The 7500-nt window shown below is 45.3% G+C and overlaps 1 protein-coding gene across 1 annotated transcript in view; it reads right to left on the minus strand.

The window, feature by feature from the left end:
• The window catches only part of LOC122246915 (uncharacterized), a 168317-nt gene that overhangs the window by 93108 nt on the left and 67709 nt on the right, over positions 1-7500 (minus strand). The window lies entirely within an intron of this gene.

Here is a 7500-nt window from a genome sequence, read left to right on the forward strand (position 1 = left end):
GGAGGGAGGAAAGGAGGTACCTATTATGTCAAGCCTGTCTATCTCCCAGCAAGGCACGTCATTACCTGTCAAACACTTGACAAGCCCAAACTATAACTCAATATGACTACCAACGAGACCCAAGAAGGCTGACACATGACACCATTCCAATCACACGCTTAACAAGCCCGGTGCCGCGACAACAGCAATTCAACCCAGAACAGCAACAGCTTAACAGCCATCTCAAAAAGGTACCCACAACAGCCAAGCGCCCCACTGTACCAAGCTGTACCAAGTGGCAGTCGCACCACAAGGGGAGGGTCCGTCACCACCTGATCCACACCTGGCTGCTGCCTGGACACAACATCCATTAAATGAGATCGAACGAGGCTGGCGAGGAGGAGATAGCGTGACTCGGGTGCTTCCCTCTCGCCCTTCGGTCATTATTTCGGGTTACTCTATTTCTCTCTCTGTCTGTCTCTCGTTCGCTTTTTCTGTTTCTCGCTCTCTCTATCATTTCGCCTTTCATCTTATTCATTTTTCTATCCTATTCGTTTACTCTTGAACGAGCAATAAGGTTCTCTCGTTCGCTTGCTCTCTCTCTCTCTCTCCTTATCCTCCTCCTTCTCCTATCCCTCTCTCTCCGCTCCACCATCAAGCGGGTCTGCCGGAGCCATGCCAAAGCGGTGAGTCACACCACTCGCACGCCCACGCCCATCGTATCATTGTGTGTGGGCGGAATCCAGGACCAGGGCGAGCTGCTGCCGCGGCCGCCCGTCCCGTCCACCAGCCCAGAGAGAGCGAGAGGACTTATGGTTGATGAAAATACTGTTTAATCCTCAGCTGTTTTAAAAGTAACACCAACTAAATACTCATTTTGCTGTTAACGAGCGGTCGCTTCAGATTAATAAGAGTGTACTGCTTATTAAGAGTGAACTGCTTATTAATATTGAAGTACTTATTAAGAGTCAAGTGCTTATAAAGAGTCAAGTGCTTATTAAGAGTGAACTGCTTGATAAAAATGAAGTGTGGGAAATCTTACCCTCCTACCTATCCCTATCTCTACCCTTACCACCCTTCTATGTGCTACTGGTATTGGTATTTTGGAATCTATTTTTGGTATTTGGTAATCTACACATTTCGTTGCGATCTATGGTATTCGTTAGTTTGTTTGTTTTCTCATAGAGGTTGACTTGAACATTAAAATCGAAAACTGTCAATTATGAGACGTCAATGAGGCTTTTGATCATTTCTCATTCCATTTCCATTCCAGACATTCGATAAAAAATGTTACTTCCATTTGGAGATACAGTAAATACAACAGGAAATGGCCGACAACTATTCAAATCACCAAACAAGATTTTTATTCTCCCTTTCCACATTTTTCTCTCACCCTCTCCTCCTGTTTCTTATTCTCTCGCTCTGACTCCGTGTCTCCATCTCTCTCTCTCTCTCTCTCTCTCTCTCTCTCTCTCTCTCTCTCTCTCTCTCTCTCTCTCTCTCTCTCTCTCTCTCTCTCTCTCTCTCTCCGTGTGTGTGTGTGTGTGTGTGTGTGTGTGTGTGTGTGTGTGTGTGTGTGTGTGTGTGTGTGTGTGTGTGTGTGTGTGTGTGTGTCCCCCTCCCTCCCTCACACGTGCCTCTACCGCCTTCGTGTGTCTGCCTACCCCCCCCCCCCCTCTGCCCCCTCCAATCCTGGCTACCGCTACAGCTGATGATTCACCGGTCTTCCTCCTCCGCTCCGAGATGCCAACCTTGCTGTCCAGCGCCTCATGGACAGGGTTATGCAAGACATAAATTCCGATGATTATTTCTCTCCTCACTCCCCCCCTCCCCCTCCCTCCTCTCTCTCTCTCTCTCTCTCTCTCTCTCTCTCTCTCTCTCTCTCTCTCTCTCTCTCTCTCTCTCTCTCTCCTAAAGAGCATACACTATGCCTACTCCCGAACTTCCTGAACTATGAACATCATACAGTTCTTATCATCATATCTATCCTCGATCACTCTGTGCCTCTGTATATGGGAGTCAATCAATCCATCTACCCATCAATCCGGGTCCTGTTTATCAGCTTTTCTCCATCTCATAAAAGCCAAGATCATTAGAGGACCCGATCATCAACTCTGCAACCATCAGGGCATATAAAGGCATGACCGCTCTTCAATTTGGGTTGACGGCGGCACCCAGAATGTGCTTTTCATTCGGTTTCCGGCGATCGGAACTCAAATATATATATATATATATATATATATATATATATATATATATATATATAGAGAGAGAGAGAGAGAGAGAGAGAGAGAGAGAGAGAGAGAGAGAGATGTATGTGCATATAATATATATATATATATATATATATATATATATATATATATATATATATATATACTATTTTGTAACAAAATCATACAATAGAAATACGTACATATGAATAAATACATATTTGTAAAAGAACAAATACACTGGATAACTTCCGGAAACAACCAAACAAAAGTGAATACACATTTGCATCATCATAATCTCACCCAAAATACGTATCAAAGAAAGGCACTAATAATGATACCCAAAGCGCAACACTTTGTGCTTGGAAGTACGGCAGTGCCTCATGTACGATAATCGGCGACGCAATAAGCGGAGTGCGATTCGGACTATTCTCCAAATAGAACGAACGAGAAGTAGAACGCGGGTGAAAAAAAAACAGAGCACGTAAACGCTGTCAAGCCCAATAACAAAAATAAAGTCCCGTTAGCGAAGAAAATAGTAGTAAAAGACGAAAAATATTGCACACACGAAAAAAAAACAAGCCTCAGCATACACTTTTATCCTTCCAGATTCTTTCGACTTTCTACACTTCCGCTTCCTCACTCCTCTTTCTTCACCGCCTTTTTATTGGGCTCTCCTCTTAAGCGGGTCTTTTCATGACCAGAATGCTCCGCCATTCCCTGAGAGACTAGAACACAAGGCTTGGCGTGGACTTTCCCCTTCATATCGACGCAGAGACGGCCGCAATACAGCTGTAATTTCGGTCTGATTGGGAGCATTACCTCTACTTTGCAACCTTGCGTCGACACATGTTTCCTTGCAAACAACAAAGGAGTCGCTTTTCCTCTTCTTGCGACCGTGCCTAATGCCGAATCTCTCAATGACCATCATGAATATAAAGTTTATTTAGATATTCATTTTCATCGTCCCGGGTGGTTGTTTACCGGTCCTTCTCCCCTGTAATTGACGGCTCCCCGCGCGGCCAGAGTTCACTTCCCAGCTAAAAAAGTGTTGGTTCCCATCCAGGTGTTACTGTAACAGCGCCCACGACGACGGGACGGGACGGGACGGGGCGGGACGGGGCGGGACGGCCCTTACCCCCTACCACAACCCCCCCCCCCAAAAAAAAAAAATAAAAAAAGAAAAAAAAAAGAGCTTCGATCCTTCCTCCGGGCGTCGGCGATCCTTTCCTGGCGACCATAACACCTGTTGTGAGTCACTTCATCGACGCTCTTTTGTTTTTCAAAGCGACCCCGTGTCTAATGCTTCCCTTCCCCCCCCCTCCACCCCCCTCTCCCACATATGGCGTCAGTGATTATGCCGATAGTTCCGCGGGTTTACTTTCATACGAACGCAAACTCAGAGCTTTATCTGTCTACTTATATATTCTTTTTTTTTTTTTACCATGATTTTTATATGAGCGGTCTTTTTTCATATGAGCAAGGCTTTCGGATCGGCATAGCAGCTGCGCTCCTAAAGGTGCTAGCGAGTGTGGATGCGAGGTGGAAGTACTCAAGGAATATAGTCTCCTACTTCTCTACATTTCAGAAATAATGTACGTCCGCGTACACTATTCTCTATCCCTGGCTCTTTTTCATTCGCTCTCTATCTCACAATCTCTATTTCTTGCTCGTTCTGTCTCCATTTCCTCTCAATTCCCTTCTTCTTCTTCTCCTTCTCTCTCTCTCTCTCTCTGCTCCATTTCTCCTCCCTCCTTATCTGTCCCGCCACATCAGCGACCCCCTCCCCATACCCCCCTCCCTCTGCCAGAGAGTTTCCCAGTATGCTAATCCCTTCACAGCTAAGCGTCATACCACCCAAGGTCAGAGGCAAGGTAGCGACATCCTCCGGGCGACTAGATGAAGGGGCACTGGTCCCCTCACCCCCTCTACCTACCCCTTCCCTCTACCTCCTCCTACTTCTCTCTCTCTACCCTTCGTATCCTTGTTTGTTGCTCTCTTTTTGCCCCCATCTGTTTCTTCGTCTCTCTCTCTCTCTCCCTCCCTCCCTCTCTCTCTCTCTCTCTCTCTCTCTCTCTCTCTCTCTCTCTCTCTCTCTCTCTCTCTCTCAGGGCCTATCTTTTCCCCACATCTCTTCCGTGAAAACGAGAGCTGTAGTAGCTGTTGACTTGGGTAGGGTAGGAAGGGGGGGTTGAGGGATGAAGGGAGGCAGGATGGGTGGGGGTGAGGGTGAGGGTGAGAGGGTCGATTGCCACAGCTCTACAGGTCGAATAAACACACAATTCCCCCCACCAGTAGTCTCGCTCAAGTTGTATGTAAATCGCCGTGTGGTAAGTTTTTGTCCGCTCCATAGCAGGATGGAAATGTGTTTGGTGGCCCGACACATAGGCGCTGTCGTTCGCTCTCTGCTTACAAAGTACAACGACAACCCTTCCTCCCTCCCTCCCTCCCTCTTCCTTCCTCACACACCTTTCTTCTCTAACTTTCTGTATTCTCCTACTGTTCCTTGTACCTATTTAGTCTTCTTCGGGTTTTCTTTCTTTGTTCTGTGTTGCTATTTCATTTGTTTTTTTACCTTTGTGTTATTATTTTCCTATGATATTCCCACCAGTTTCTTTTCTTTTCAAATCTGTTTATTTTCCTCCACTTTTTATTCTTCTCTCCTCCCGTATGTGATTTTTTCCCTCCCTCTCGCAATATAAATACCCATTTTGAATGAGTCTTTCTCTTGTCCGTTCCCTCTCGCCCGAAACTCGCCTCTCCATCTCCATTAACAGAATCATCCCCGCCCTCCTTACCTTTTGCCGCTGACCTTGTTTGAGTCTTCGCGGGCGCAGCTCCCTATGGCCTCTCCTCGCCGACCTGGGATTCTTAATTCCTTTGTTTGATTGAACCCACCGAGGTTCTCTCGGGCGAATGACCCGCCGCCTGGTATTCGCAATCCATTAATCTGTGTCCTGCTCTTGATTACTTGCTATTTGTTGCGAGCTCAGAACTAGAATTCGAATTACTATGACGCTCGTTCGCCCGTAGCTAATCACTTCACCACGTTATGAACACGTTACGTACGTTACGATCTATAAACCACCGTAACAAGAGAGCCATTCACGTCGCTCTTCTTTCTTTTTTCTACCCACTTATCGAAGGCATCAAGCCACGTCAACAACCCACTAACCGCCACCTACAAACTACCTGCTGACAACCTACTTACCCTCCCACCCGGTCTTACTTGCTTGAGCCTACTTACCGCGTCCACAGGCCGCCTCCACGCGACACCCTGGCGTCACTTTCTCGCCATGGACTGAGGACCCGGCCACTTTCTCACTTCCAGGCGAGAAGGGCATCCGGAGGCATGGTGATGCGACCTAAATGAGGCCATTTTTGGAATTCATGAGGTGCCCATCGGGAGGGTGGGGCAGGTAAAGCGAATGCGGAGGAAGAGGGGAAGAGGGGAAGCGGGGAAGTGGGAAAGCGGGGGATGGAAGGGAGAGAGGGAAGTGGGGGGGCGGGGGTGCAAAGGGAGAAAGGAGGGTATGTGCCCAGCGATCTTACAGGAACGAACTGGATATAGAAACTCGCCCTAACGTTGTCATTCTTCCTTCCAAAAACAAATGTAAAAGAACACAGACATCAACCACACAACAACAACAACAACAACAAACCAAGCCATGTAGAGTAACCGCAGCCAGTTGTGCGGTCAGGTAAAACAAACGCACTCTTCTAAATAACTTAAAATAAGCCAACGGTCTAAAAATAACACGTCCACTCCACCGCCATTGTGAGCGCGGAGACAAATGACACCTGTCAAGCGCATGAGGTTTATGAATAAGATTTCGTGTGTCATTTGGAAACATATTTCACGACTGATTAATGTCATAAACTACAGCGTTAATATGGATGATAAAAAAATATATTTTTTTTATGGGTATTGAATAAAAAGAATGCTAATATCACTTAAAGAAGAACTATGATTATCGGTATTATTCTGTATAATCAACGACGTTATTAAATGAATTACCAGTTAAGATAACAATATCAATAGCAACTTTAATAATTAAAAACTAGTAATCTTAACATAACCATTATCATCGCAATTATCACCATTACTAGCAATATCATTAATACTACCGGTGCTGTTATCACTGTCACCATTAAACATAAATACAAACAAAAGAACTGTTGAATAATAGGAAAAAAAAAAAGCTGCAACATCAGAACAACAAAGAATCTGATAAAAACAAAACTCCAATTTAGCTTTCATTAAATTCAAAAGTTGCATCTTCTGGCTGTTGATTCGTACCTTGTTATATCCATTTAGTTTGAGCTCTTAGACAAATAAAAACAAAACAAAAAGAGTAAAATAAGCATAGTGATGATCGAGTGAAAAAAAAGACAAAAAATATCCAAACCGTCAACCGTCTCAAAGAAACCAGAAAAATGACAAATGCCGATAACCGAAAGACAATGAAAACTAAAACGTGAACGAAACACTTTGGGAAAAAAAGGTGATCGAAATGAAACGAAGAATGCGGAGACGCCGCTGTCGACAGCACGAACAACAACAACAGGCAAATAAAACCATATATGCCTACAACTACAAGGTCAACTTCTAAAGTCATTGTGAAAATACAATCCACTTATCCCTACCAGCTGGAGCTACCAAAATTCAAGCGTCCGGCGGGATTTGCATAGGTAGAGGTAGATGTACGAGTGTGTGTGTGTGTGTGTGTGTGTGTGTGTGTGTGTGTGTGTGTGTGTGTGTGTGTGTGTGTGTGTGTGTGTGTGTGTGTGTGTGCATGTGCGTGTGTGCGTGTTTCTCCAATATAAACTACACAAACAAACCACACTGTAAAATGTAAACAAACAACCCCCCTCCCCCCTAAAAGAAGGCCGACAAAACAACAACAACAAAGCAAATAAAACGACTCTCATCCGACCACAAACTTAACATCCCCAAAGTCATCCGACGTGTACCATAACCGCTTAACCGGATCCTGTTAAAACGACCTTAAAAGTGAGAAAAACACAACAGAATAGGGACCGGATTCTCATAAAAGATGGGGGTGGGGATGGGGGAGAGGGGGTAAGGGGAGGGAGGAGGGAGACAGGGGAAAAAAATAAGGGAGGGATGGGAAAAAAAAGAGAGGGAGGGAGAGGGAAAAGGGGGAAAGAGAGGGAAGAAGGCGAAAAAGAGGAAGTGGGAGGGGAAAAAAGTAGAGAAAGGTTGGGGAAAGAAAAAATAGATGATGGAAAGAGAAGGAAGGAGGGAGGGATTGGAAAAAGGGGGGAGTGAGAGAGAGAGAGAGAG

The sequence above is a fragment of the Penaeus japonicus genome, unplaced genomic scaffold, assembly GCF_977035675.1.
Source record: "Penaeus japonicus unplaced genomic scaffold, GWHDUDI00000001_assembly GWHDUDI00000039, whole genome shotgun sequence".
Taxonomy (NCBI): domain Eukaryota; kingdom Metazoa; phylum Arthropoda; class Malacostraca; order Decapoda; family Penaeidae; genus Penaeus; species Penaeus japonicus.